The sequence below is a fragment of the Populus euphratica genome, unplaced genomic scaffold (genome assembly GCF_000495115.2).
Source record: "Populus euphratica unplaced genomic scaffold, PopEup_1.0 scaffold371.1, whole genome shotgun sequence".
NCBI classification, from domain to species: domain Eukaryota; kingdom Viridiplantae; phylum Streptophyta; class Magnoliopsida; order Malpighiales; family Salicaceae; genus Populus; species Populus euphratica.
Genome location: NW_011500262.1, coordinates 33,541 through 48,005, shown reverse-complemented (window position 1 = coordinate 48,005; position 14,465 = coordinate 33,541). Strand labels below are relative to the sequence as shown.

Genomic DNA, 14,465 nt, shown 5'->3' with positions numbered 1-14,465 from the left:
CACTTTTAAATATTAATCAGTTGCTTAGACACTTTTAATCATTAAGGTTTTTTATATATCTCTCGCATTTGCTCCCAGCGTAGGATGTGATCCTAGCTAAGGTTATTTTCAAAAAATATTACTAAGCTCAAAAAGGGTTTGCAAATGATATATTTTAGCATTGTGAAAGAATTATCAAAGAAGGCCTCTCCTCATTTCAAATGCATACATTTAGGATCGATAAGCCTTGCTTTCATGTGAATATGCAAAGTGATTTCTCTTTATTCATTCAATTAAAACTTGGTTTTTAGAGTCATTTCATGGTTCTTTTTACTTTTTTGTTTTTTTAGGTTTTCTAGGTGTATGGTTACCTTTTTAAGGAATCACTTGAATTTTCAGAACTCGCTTGTTATGGACAAACACCAATATGATTTCTATCTTGTATCAAAAAATTTGAATGCTAAAAAAAAAATACTTTATGAATATGTGAGATCATACATAATTTTAGAAGAAAAAAGGGAAACACATCAGTGGTTTTGTGGGTAAAGGTTGTGCTTAGTATGTTATTTGTATGAAATGGCAATAAAAATAAAGGTAAATTATGAACACATGAAAACACATGATCTTATTTAATAAGAAGAGCTCATTTGATAGAGAAAGTCTTGTGGCATTATGAGCCAAATTACCATAAAGACTGAAACAAGTTAAAACTAACATGATCAAACAAAAGACAATAATAGGGCACGCTTCATCATCTCATTTTGACAAATCTCCTCTTAAGCTAGCTTCCTTATAACAGCTCTTATAGAGGACTCATGGACAAAAACTATGGTTAAGATTCAAGACCTTTAAAATTTATGCTGTTTTTTTTGCACCCTATCTAGATCATTAGTGCTTTCAGATTTCCTAGACATTCCATCGCTAGTGCATTTCTGATCTACCACTTCAAGCATGATTAGGTAGAGGGTTCATATTCATATTAGAAGTATCTTCCAATTTTATCCACCATGTTTTGATTAATTGTAAGAGTTTTCTTTTGAAGGTGTTGCAAGTATTGATACTATGTCCAACAACACTAGTATGGTATTTGCAAGTGAGTTCTAGCTTGTACCAGCTAGGGTAAGGTGGTTGCACCGACGTCAGAGGTTCAAGAGCTACATGTCTGATGCTTAATAACTTCTGGTACATCTTATTTAAGGGTAGTGGTAATAGAGGTAGTTTTTTTTTACCCTTTAGTAATTTCCAATTCGGCTTTTGGCTTGAAAGGCCTCATGTTTTTTTATGCTGGCAATTTGGACGGAGTGTGGTAATGACCATGTTCACTCATTCTTTCTTTGGGCTAAGTGATTTGATTAAAGGTGACCGGTTGGTTAAAAGGACCTTCACTAGAGGTATTTCTCAGTGTTTGCTCGAGTAAGCTAGTGAAACAAGTTACACTTGTCTTCAGAGAGTCCAAATCTTCTTGAAAATAGGCATCATGGTGAGTTTGCTCTTCATCTTCCATGTTTCTTGCTTGAAGTTGGGTGTTGTAGACTCTTTAGGGACCTATATTTCTACTTGATGTATATATGTATGTTATTTACAATGAATGGATGTATATGTATGTTGCAAATGTATATATATGTATATTAGAGAGTTCATACTCTAAGAATAGGCTTGAGCCATTACATGATGGGTGGCTTTCTACCTGGTCTCAAAAGAGTCTCTTGCTGTCCTAGTGATCACCCTCATGAAGGCAATTTGGGGGCTTAGTAGGTAGTGGGATGGCATATGCACCAATCATTACTAGTTTAAACACTCAGCAAAGAGTTGAGGTTTATACAAACTTAAACATTGACTAAAAGTCGTAAAGTAAGTTACTAGTCCCCTACTTAACCTAAAGTTTTTCTTAATATAAATTCTCATAAAATATGAATAATGCATAAAATAATTTTATACAATGCATGAATAAATATATAAAAATTTAAAGTGTATGAGCAAATGAGGAAATGAAAATTAACAATAACACAAAACCAAACAGTAAAACATGATAATCAAACAAAAATAAAGCTTAGTCCACAAGGTCCCTAGTGGAGTCGCCATTATGTCGCACGTGTGCGGCATTGCGGCGATCGCCTACCCTTATATGTGTGTATCTTGAAAATATAGAGAGACAAGGAATTCTTGTCTTTTATTAGTAGAAAAATAGGATAGAAGTCGCCACCTAGTATTTTGGTCATTAAGAACCCTAACTGGTCTCAGAGATCAGGTACGGGGATTGATTGCATATAGAAAAGGTATTATGACTCTAAATACGTCCTACCTAAAATAAGCTGTATTGTTTAATTATCTGACAAATGCTAATGTTTCATTGTATTTCTAATTATTGGTCTGTCTACGGTTTAAGAAAAGTCTTTCTTAATAAAAAGATCTTTATCTTATCAGGTAAAACCTAATTGTCAAGATCCTTATCTTATCAGGTAAAACCTAATTGTCCTAACATCAATAAAAAAAAACTACCTTTTCAATATTGAAAATATGTTTTACATATAAATTTGTAATTCCTAATATTAAAAGAAAAAAAATATTTTTTTGGAATTTTTTAAGTATTGGTCAAGTTCTCGTAACTTTAATAAACTGGTTATTAAAGCCAAAAATACATGCTAATTTTTTTTTTTTCTCGTAACTTTAATAAACTGATTATTAATGCCAAAAATACATGCTAATTTTTTTTTTAAGTTTTTCTTTGTTGTATGAAAATACAATATGAGTTTTTTTAGCTTTGAGAGACTTTGTCGTATGCATGGAAACAAAAACATATATATTTTTTTAATGTTTTGATGAATACTAGATATTTTAATATCGGATTTGTATTTGTAAGATATAAAAATACAAACCAATATTAAGCAAAACTTAGCAAAAAAAAAAGTACACAGAAGAATCATAATTTTTTGAAAATATTTTTTTTGGATCGAGCCGAACCTAGCCTCCTCATTTTAGGCTGGGCTCGACTTGTCCGACCCAGTAAATAGTGGAGCACTCTCCACTGTTCATGCAGAACAGTGGAGACATTACAACCATTTTAGGCTGGGCTCGACTTGTCCGACCCAGTAAATAGTGGAGCACTCTCCACTGTTCATGCAGAACAGTGGAGACGTTACAACGAAGAAGAAGAAGAAGAAGAAGAAGGAAGAGGGGGGACCTGCGATGGCCTTAAGGTTGTGCTGTTGGCTGGTGCTGACCAGAGAAAGACTTGGATAATTGTCGGCCTTTCTTCTTCTTCCCTGTGTTTTTTTCTGCTCTGTTCTCCTCTGTTTCTATTTTTTTCAGTGTTTCTTCCTCTATTTCTTACAATGCAGGGGCTATTATTAATGACGGGAGGACAGTGGTAGTTGGCGGTGGCTCTAGGGTGGTGCTGGTGGCGGCTATGCAGACAATAGTTGGTGGTTCTTCCTCCTTTCTCTTTTTCTTTATTTTCACTTCCAAGACTTAGCAATAGCGTTGGTGGTGCTGTGGCTATTCTTTTTATCTGTGCAGAGGCTCATGCTTCTTCTTCTTGTTCATAGGTGTTGAAGCAGGGAGAGGAAGGTGGTGATAGGTTGATGTTGGCAGTTGTCGGTTTCTGTTTTCCTTTTTTTCTTCTCTTTGCTGCTTTTGGTTCTTTGCCCCTCCCCTTTATTGTTCTTGTCTTTTTGTTCACTTGTGATGACGGTGCTGCATGGTGACGGAGGGGTTGTTGTCGCAGCAATGAAGCAGACATGCAGTGTATGTTGTAGTTTGTTTTCTTCTCCCTCGTGCAGAGGTGCAAGCCTTTGTTTCTCTATATTTTTCTTCCTCTTACTTCTTTGTCTCTTCTTCTATTTTTGGACGATGATGGTGTTGTCAAGGTGACTAAGAGGAATGGTGGAGGCGATGGTGGCAGCTATGCGGACCGCAGCCGGTGGTTCTTCCTCTCCTCTCCTCTATTGGTTTCAGCTTTTTTTTTTTGTTCTTTCACTCTCTTTACACTCTTAAAATTCCCCGGTTCGTTCCTCTCTTTCACACCAAAAATTCCCCCCTATTCTTATCTTTCTCTCTGCCTAAAAACCCCCCTGAATATGTCGTTTGCTTCTCTTCTTCTCTAAAATTTCCCCCCTTGTCTTGTAATCTTCCTTTATATTTATAGAATGTTGAGGGAGAGGGTTACCATACTTGTTCAAGTGCAGGGCATGGGTCTTTGTCTGTCTCATTTTTCTTCCATAATGGTTGTAGGGTATGGTTGTGTGGGTATAGGTTACACAGGATTTTTGGACAGGTGGTGTGGAGAAAGAAAGAGGGAAAAAAACATTTCAAGAATCTTTTTCTCCCCTGTCTCTACATTCGTAGAGGAGAAGAAGCAGCACAATGTCGTTCAAAACGAAAGGATATTTTGCATTAGATGATCCCTAATAACTCAATTTCAATTCTTAATACATAATAATAAACAAAAACCAAACATAAGAAAATCCCAGCATAATTTTATATGATTTCTCAACAACATGAATATCAATATGAATGGACTCTGTACTAAAAATTGAGCTCTTCTTTGAGCTCAAGGATTTCACCTTTTCTGGTCGTCAAGAAATACTTTGAATCATGACCGCTCATATTTGCCTAGTTGTTTGGCTCTACAAATTTGAAAATAGTGAAAAACAAGCATGCGAGCGAGAGATAAAATAGAGGTCGAAACGTGAAGTGAAGAGAGAAGCCAAGGAGATGGAAATGTGAGTTTTTGTTTGGCTAGAGAAGAGACAGATGCAGGAGTAGAAACATAGAGTGGAGTTTGGCTAGAGAAGAGACAGATGCAGGGGTAGAAACATAGAGTGGATGAAAATTAAAAGGAAAATGAAGAAGGGAAAACCAGTCTCTGGTATGAATGGCGACAAATGTAATGTTATTAGGGTTAGTTTAATTGTAGACTAGTATTTATAGGTTTTTTATTTTATGGTTACTGACTTGGTTCGGTTCGATTCACTAGTTTTTGTTGTAAAACCGAAACTAAATCGAATCAAACCAATAAGATTTTATAGTTTTAAAAATGGTTTAATCAATTTTTCATCTCAGTGCAGTTTTCTTGGTTAATTTTTTATTTGTTTTTTTGAGTTTTCTCAATTAATTGGTTTTTTTGAACACCTCTAATTCATATAATATTAAGATTTATCTTTTTTTTTAATATTTTTTTAAAAATTTAAATTTATATTTTAAATTTATATATTTTTAAGTTATTTTATTATACTGAATATTAAAAATAATTTTTTTTTAAAAATATTATTTTAATATATTAAAAAAAATACTTTGAAAACTAGGCCAACCCACGGTTACAAAATAAACGACACAGTAAAAAAGCAACGCCTTCTATATTGTTAATTAATTTTCTTCAAAATTACAAAAGAAGAAGAAGAAGAAAATGGCGATGCGAGAGCTTGTAACAGGAGCAGCAGCCTGTGCTGTTCCAGGTTCTTCTTCTTCATCATCCAATCCTCTCGGTGCTCTCGCCAACGCTCTTATCGGTTCCTCTTTCAAGCCTCTGGTTTTTACCCCTTTCCTTTTTCTATCAATTCATCTTCTTTTTTCTCCTACGCCACACCTCTGCCTCTGCTTCTGTTTTTTTTTTTTTTTTTTCCTCCACCTAAATGTCTTTCTTCTTTTTTGAACTTATTACTTGCTAGCACTCATTTTTCCTTAAAAAAAAAAAAAACACAGGAAGGGCTGAAGGAAATTCCAACCTCTACAACCACAGCTACAGAGCCTCAGTTGTACCACGATGCCACTGCTGAGGACCGCTTGAGAGGACTCCCGGGAGCTGACTTTGATCACTCCTTTTCTCAGCATCCTACTTCTCAGGTCTCCTCTTCTTCTTGTTTAATATATGGAAAATTAAAAAAATAGAAAATAAAGTGTCTAATTTTGCTTCACAACTCTCTGATTATTTTTTCTTCTGGGTTTAGGGTTCAGAATTTCTTCGTCGCTTTCGCACTGCTGATCAGAATGGATTTGCCAATGCTTGGGATGAGATTTAGCGCTCTGGTCCTCCTACACCTGCTCTCTTGTATCACGGCCTACCTCCTCCTCAGCTTCAACCAACTTTGGACGGTAACTACTTAACATTACTTATAGTTAAATAATTAACTTCTTGCTACAGTCTAGATGATGAGCTGCAAGTGGCTAACAAGTTGTATTATAAACGATAATCAAATTCATGAGGGAAAAATATTATTTTCATTAGACTCAGTGCTTCCTAGGCTGTTGAAGTAGAATTGGATGTGTCTGATGCAATGTAAATGCCTCATTTATCTATTGCTAGTTTTGCATATTAATAAACATACTACATCTGGAAAGCCTTTGAAATGGATGCCATTGTGATTAAGGCATGGAACTAAAATTTAGAATGTCATGATTTCATTTTCACGAATTACTGTGGTCCTGTGGAACTAAATTTCGAATGTAAAGGATAATACTTCTTTCATGAGAATCCCACAGCTGCCCTCCTTTTGATTCATTTTTTAAAAGGTTTTCTATATGTAGAAAATGGTCTGTGATATCATGTTTGTTGTGACGACACTCAGAGAGGACAACAGTAACACGAGAAGAAGAATTTCAGCATTGAATGAAATCTTCTAGAACTTCACAATTTTTTATGTCTAGTTCAAGCCGAACACTGTAGGAACTCTTTTTTTTTTTTTACAAGAACTACCAATAAATCTCTCCTGAGCATATCTTTTGGGGTATGTTTTCTACTTTTCAAATTGCAGGACCACCCCAAAGAGTGTTATCGAACTTTTTGCACTCCTTTGTGGGCAGTAGCCATGGTGGAATTCCATTTCATCCTGCTCCACTACCTGCATTAGGATTGTCCGAAGGTGACAAACAATGCATACATGACCGTAGCAGCATAATGGCCCGGCATTTTTTTGCCGACAAGAGTGAAGATTTTATCAATACACAGGTCTGCTGCTGTTTCTTTGTCCAAGGAGAGCTGATGCTATTACTAGCTCTATTTCCAATTGTTATTTTGCTTTAACATCCATCCTGATTGCATTAGCAAAACTGCAATTATCCTTTGACTATGTTGCTTCTGTAGGTGAATGCACTTTTGTCTTCATTAGATATTGATGGTGATGTGCGGGTTAAGGGACCTTTACCTGCTAGGTTCCAAGAGCTAGAGGATTACTGGAACGAGTCTCAAGCTGCTCGGAGACCTGGTCCTCCTCAAGCTGATGGATGGATTACCGAATTTAGCCAACACAGAATAGACCATGGTGATCCTAATGTTTGGGCTCACTCATTTGAACAGCAGCATGGTGCTAATGGTTGGGCCTGAGTTTGAGCAGGTACTAAGGGATTACACATATCAATTTAGTCACCAGACGACCAAACTATCTATCCTAGAACCATGATTCAATGGTACAATTAAGTTACAGATTCATGAAAAGATAGTGAAAATATAGGGCTATTCTCACTATGAATGAATGCAGCCTTGCTGCCATTTTCTGTTTCTGGCAACTAGTGTCATTCACTTCCTACTTATACTGCGTTCACCCATTATTTCCTTATTCTGTCTTTTTTTTTTTAATTGTAAAAACTGTGATTTTATGATTTGCTTCTCCCTCCCTCCCTCCCTCCCTCTCTCTCTTTATGAAAGAACTGTGCAATAAGACATTGCTTTTGGCCATTATATTCTTCTTGTTGCCTTGTTGATTATTTACCATTGTAATCTTCATTATCATATTGTTAAGCAGTATTTTATCCCTTCCCCTTTGCCAATCATGATGTTTGTAGTTGCAGATTTTCCTCTTATATAATTGACTGGTTACTTCCTTTATCCTGATTGGATATGGCGCTGGCTTGCAATAACTTGTTTTTATTGGTTTTAGGAACAGTTGATCTCAGCAGCAGATCAAATGGGAGGTGCAAATATCTCAAACTTATCTACACTGGAACAGACTCGAATGCTTGCACACACACTAGCTCAGAACAATGACCCCAAAGTTCAGGTTCATATGCTTTTCCATGAAGTAGTCTTCTTTACACAGGTTGCGAGTTCTTTCATGGTCTCCTGGAATCTTCTGGTTGGTGCATGGGGTAATTTACAGTACGAGCTAGCTACTATGTGGGGACATGAACATACTAGCATTGCATGATGAAGACTTAATTATTTATTTATTTTTTTCTTTCATTTTTTATTGTTTTGCTACTTGTACTGAAATATTAGTCATATGTGATGAGCCCTGCAGAATTCCAAGCTTCTTCAATTCGTCTCAAAGATGAGTCGCGACAAACTTATTATTGATGACAATCAAGTCAAGCCAGCTGCGTTGTCTTCACCAGGGGATTGGGCAACGGAATATCAGCAACAATATTCTGGGGGTCATTGGGCTGATGAATATGCACATGACCAGGCAAGTAAAGCTCTTGTGCAAGCGTGATTACAAATTCGTTGTTCTGCTTTTTGACAACAAATTAAGCAACAACAAAAAAAGTGTCTGTGAAAGTACACACTTTTGTGTACCAATTTATATAGGGTACGTAGCTGTTGACAGCAGCATCACATGTGATAGCAATTCTGTGTTTTCAAAATAGCTTATTCATTCTACTCATTTGATTTTCAGAAATTGCCAGTACCAAACTGTGCCAATGTCTGTAAAATAATACTTCTGTGCACAATCAATTTGAGGCAAATCTTCTGATTTCATTCAAATTGATTCTCATAGTTAGGGTTCCTTTTTACATTTTGGATAAAGATTGACCAATGACCACTGTGCTTGACATTTATTGATATTTATAGAGAAGACAACAACTCGGAGGCAATGAGAGTCTTTTGTGGCTTTGTAGAGCAGAATTGTGAAGAGAGGAATTCTGTAATTGATAGATATAGTTGATGTGCATGATCTCTTTTTCTCTTCTTGCTGCTTGCTTAAACAAGCAGCAAGTTATGTAATAAATTCTTCTATCTAATCTGAGTGTTTTTCAGCTTTCTCATGGACCTGATCAATGGGTGAATGAGTTTGCTGCTGAAAGAGAGCAAAGTGAGCCTGTTGATGATAAGTGGGTAAATGAATTTTCAAAGTTGCATGTTGATGACTGGACGGATGAATTTGGACGACAAGTTGGTGAAGGGGCTTTTGGGGAGAGTTCAACTGGTAATTGGGCAGATACATATGATGAGTGAGTACTGTAGACATTATTGAAAGATTTATTTCTTACGTGGGAGATTAAAGAGTAAAATGTGCCCGCCCCTCATAGCTATTGGTCAAAATGCAAATAGTTCTTATCCAATTTTTTCTGTGCAAATAGTCACTGAAGAAAATTGGAGGTAAAAATTAGTCCTTATGTTAAGTTTGGTTTCCATCCAAATTTGAGTTTAGTTTTTGTCAAATGGCACAAAAATTCACGTGAGAATCACATGTGTTGATGGTCATTTAGTGTCTCGCGACAAATACTAACCCCATTTTGGATGGGAACCTATCCTGACATAATAGAAGGGCTAATTTTTCCATTAGTTTTCCTCTCGGACTTTCTACGCTGAATAATTGGATAGGGACTAATTATGCTTTGACCAATAGTTTAGGAGTCCCTGGGACATTTTACCCTATATTAAATATTACTCAATGGCTTGTGTCCATTAAATGGAGATATCATATCCAATTTTTTAGGTGGTGTCTGTGCTTCAACTCCCTTCCAATATTTCAGTCTTGCTGGTTATAGTGTTCATCAGTCACAAATTCTCCTGACGCAATTCTATTATAGACAGTGATATTTAGTCTAGTGTCTAGTGGTGTGTGGCTCTCCTTTATGTACCAAGAAGCTGTCTAGGATTTAGCATTACATTTTTGAGTGTTGAAACTAATCATGTTTCTTTACTGTCTCTTGTATCAATTCTGTAATAGTGCATCCAGTCTACTGTTCAAAAGCATTTGAACTAGTGTCTACATCGAACTATGTTTTTTTTTTTTTATAAAAAAAATCATTATCAGTTGTCAAGGTCTATGTTAGTAATTTTCTTCCTGGATGAGATGCAAGTAAGCTCCATTTCTTTCTTGGATGTTTTAATTTGGTGCTGCACTTTCTTGGTAATTTGTTTTAGTTATGATTATACTTATAATATAAAAATTGAAGACTACAGTTATTTTCAAGAATAAAAAATGGTTAAATCAAGAATCAAATTGCATCTTTGCATCATATCTTCTATTTTCTGTGCATTCCCGTTTTCTTTTAACCATGTCAATTTCAAGGTCATCTTAACCTGCATATGTTCACAGTGAACGTAGCAGGTTCAATTCCCTTCAAATCTATTACAAGTTGCTTCGGATTTTTTTTAATCATCTAGTTTCTTTTGGAAAAATTCATTCATAAAAAAATCTGATATAGGCACATCTGTAACATTTGTCATTATGCTTTAGCCTATAGATAAGTTCTTTTTTTTTTTGTTTTTTCTTGCTCATTATTAAGAATACCATTGTTTAGAGTAGTTCAGATGATCTAGTCTATCTTTATGTTGTCAAATGCTTGATTAAGTTTTTTCCCCTTCATATATAATTATCTTATAGGTACCTGAATGAGCAAGTAGGTGCCAAGCAGAAGCCAGATGCTTCAAGGGGTGTCTATGTGTTTACAGACATGAATCCTTATGTCGGTCATCCGAATCCTTTGAAAGAAGGCCAGGAGCTATTCCAGAAGGGGCTTTTGAGTGAAGCTGTGCTTGCTTTAGAGGCTGAAGTTTTGAAAAACCCAGATAACGCTGAGGGTTGGAGGTTGCTTGGAATAGCACATGCAGAGAATGATGATGATCGACAGGTTGGGCAATTTTTCTGGTGTTAAAACTGTTAGATTAGAATAATTTCTAGATGTTTTGCTTAAAGTTGATTTCTCATTCTTTTCATGAACTTGGTGAAATAGTTTATATCACTTCTGCTTGTTTATAGTTGAATGAGACCTATAGTATACTAGGTTCAGTAGTCATGTAAGATTTTATGTTGAGCCAATGGTTTTATTTGAGCTGTATATATTTCTGTGAATTTTTGTTTTCAACAAATTAAAATTTTATGCTGCAGGAACCGGAAAATAAAAGTTTGATTAGTTATATCTCTATGGTCTTTTGGTTTGATGCATTAGGTGTCTTATTTATAGCTTTTGTTAGGTCTCAAGTTGAATAATTTGCAAATGAGAATATGCAGATCGAATTTTATTTGTTTTTTATTGTGGATATAAAAGCTTTGCCTGATCCGTAGTGTTCATGAAGGAGTCCTGTTAGCTTTGATTTCAATGTAGAATAGCTTATATGAATCCGATTCGATATCAACACAGGTGATTATATGAATCCGATTCGATATCAATACAGGCGATTGCAGCCATGATGCGCACTCATGAAGCTTATCCTACAAATCTTGGAGTGCTTCTTGCTCTCGGTGTGAGCCATTCAAATGGTTGGTCATTGCTCCTACACATATTTACAACTTATATTTCAGCTTAAATTTGTGTAGTATTCTTTAGGCATTCTTTTATAAAGATTGTATTATAACAGACCCTGATGGAATTCTTTTACCACTTTATGATTTGTATAAAAACTCTAGGAATAGAGATTGGTTGTGAAGTTATTAGTTCTTGAGGTACTGAATTTAGGTGGTTAAATAACTTGCCTTCAAATTTCAGAGTTTGAGCAGGCAGCTGCATTGAAATATTTATATGGATGGCTACAACATCATCAAAAGTACAGGACACTTGCCACTCCAGAGCTTTCTGATTCTTTGTATTATGCTAATGTAAGTGTTGCTGAAATACCTTCATTTCTTTAAATTTTTATGTGTTCTGTTTGAATTCTTTTAATTCTTTTTTATTTACCTTTTGAATTCTTTGGTGACTTTTGGGGTGCTCATCAAAATTTTAACCCCATGACATGCAGGTTGCTAGATTATTCAATGAAGCTGCTCAGATGGCACCTAAGGATGCTGTCATGCACATAGTACTTGGTGTCCTGTACAATTTGTCACGGGAATATGACAAAGCCATTTCTTCTTTCCAGAGAGCTTTGAAACTCAAGCCTCAGGATTACTCTCTTTGGAACAAGCTTGGTGCAACACAAGCCAATAGTGTTCAGAGTGCTGATGCAATATTGGCATATCAGCACGTATATCTCTACACATCTAAAAGCAGTTGTTTGTTTGGATTAGTTTGGTACTGTTTGCCATATCTCATAGAACATATGCACTTTTCCCAAAATAAGAAACTATAATGCTAATCTAACAAATCTTGCTTTACTTTTTGATTCCATGGGCAGAAAGGTTTCCTAGGTGTTCCATGCTAAGCCTGTTTTGTTAAATTTATTGCGTGTGCATGCTGGAGGTTCAAGTGTATATTTTCAAAAAAAAATTTCTCCCCTTGTTTCCTGATATTTTTGTTTGCAAAAAATAGTTCATTTTTTTTTTTCAATAGAAGCCTTTCTGCCCTGTATGTATTTCCTGGTTGCACAGCATTCTATGCTGTTCTTCCACACTTTCTTGTTTCATGGTTTTGGCTTTTCACATCATCTTCATATATTAACAAGAATGATGATAATTGCACATGTTTTTATCAGCTATAGTGATTTTGCATTTTGGTTTGGTGATGATATTTTCCAAATTTCTCAACTTTGGATTGTTGTTTCCTGATTAAATTTATTTGTTGATTTCATCTCTCTGGTCTTCCAGGCACATGATCTGAAGCCTAACTATGTTCGAGCATGGGCAAACATGGGAATCAGTTATGCCAACCAGGTTTTTACCTCTGCTTCATTGTTCATAATTCTGTTCTTAGATTCTTTGGCATCTGTTAGATAGTGGTTTCCCTTCACTTTGTTGCTTTTACAGCTTTCATGAGATAAGTAGATATCACAACTTCTCGTTTCTCATTTGTTATGTACTTATTTAGAGATTTACAAATCCTGCTTAAAAGCTTAGATATCCTCTGTAGTCAGAATCAGTTCACGCACCAAAAAAAAAATCCTCTAGTTGGAATGCCTGAACCTTGTTATTTGTAGATTATCATGAAGTGAACTAGCACTGTCAGACATGTGAAATATTTTCTTGCCTCTAGGGTATGTATGAGGATTCCATCTGATACTACGTTCGGGCACTTGCTATGAATCCCAAGGCAGATAATGTATCAAAGAACCATCTCACCTAAAAGCTTAAGCTTTTAGGTGAGGTCGTAAGATATGATCTATAGTATTCTCTAACATACCCCTTCAAGGGGGAGCCCTTTGAGCTTGAAACTTGCACAAACCCACATTACCTTGTGTTTAATTTTTATCAAATAAATGGGGATGATGAGATTTGAACTCGTGACTGTTTGGTCATTTAAGCTCTGATACCATGTCAAAGAACCATCTCACCTAAAAGCTTAAGCTTTTAATTAAGATCCTAAGATATAATTTATATTATTCTCTAATATAATATTTGGCAATATTTGAGGATTTCTTTAAGGTATGGTGGTGAAAATGTAGTTTTACCAATTGTTCTGAAATTCAGTGAAATCATACATCTCTTTACCTTTGTTTTTGCCTTGCAGTTTTGCTTCTAGGAATGACATGCTGGAAGCTTGTGATTCTCGAAATCTTGATGCTCTACAGAAGGAGTTCCCACTATAATATAATTATTGGTCTCTGTACTGAATGAATAAAGGATCATTGAGACAACGGCAGGATTCTACAGCCTCCTGTTTGTGAAATTAAAATCTTCAAACACTTGTGGGAATGGGATGATGTGTGGTGCTTGTGACTCCTTGCATCAGTGCATTTGGAGCTCTTGCTGAAGGGTATCTTGATTTCTTATGAAGCAGGAAAATCAAGCATGGTTTATTGGAGCTAACTCAAACAGAAACTTATGAAGTTTGAAACCCTGTACCTGGGTTTAACTCGTGATTCTTAAGCACCAGGAATAGTTAATTACGAAGCAGTGCCCGAGGGGAGATAAAGGAAAGGGAAGTTGCCCCATTTCATAACTATTGGGATGAAATTGTAGGAAGGGACAAATCGAAAGTGGATGTGATTCTGTTGTGAATAATTTACTTCAATATTTCTTCTTACCTGTTCAATATTTCCATTTGTCTGGGTTAGAGGTATGGAAACGTGAAGATAAGGTACATGCTTAATTATAGCTGTGCATTTAAAATTGTAAAATCAAAGCAAAGGATATCGATGCTGAGCGGGCAGGCAGGCAGGGAGGCAAAAGTGTGCCTGATTACCGATATAATGAAGCACTGGTCTGGTCAAGAATCCAGCTCTGTGGCCGGTCATGCTTGCAGCTCGTGGTTTTGTGATTTCATATTTTGAAGAGGACATTGCACAAATTTCAGTCACAAAAATAAAAAATAAAATGAATATTGATAAATAAATTTGATATAATTAACAATTAAATTTTTGTAAGGAATAAAAAGTAAATGAAAATAGTTAAAAATATTTCAGATATATATAAAGAGTTAACATCAGCATATGGAAAAATAATATATGTAGTTTT

The 14,465-nt window shown here is 35.6% G+C and overlaps 1 pseudogene; it reads left to right on the top strand.

Annotated features, from left to right (window-relative positions):
* Window positions 1-5,342: 5,342 nt before the first annotated feature.
* On the top strand, window positions 5,343-14,239 carry LOC105112850 (peroxisome biogenesis protein 5-like; annotated as a pseudogene).
* The last annotated feature ends 226 nt before the right edge of the window (window positions 14,240-14,465 follow it).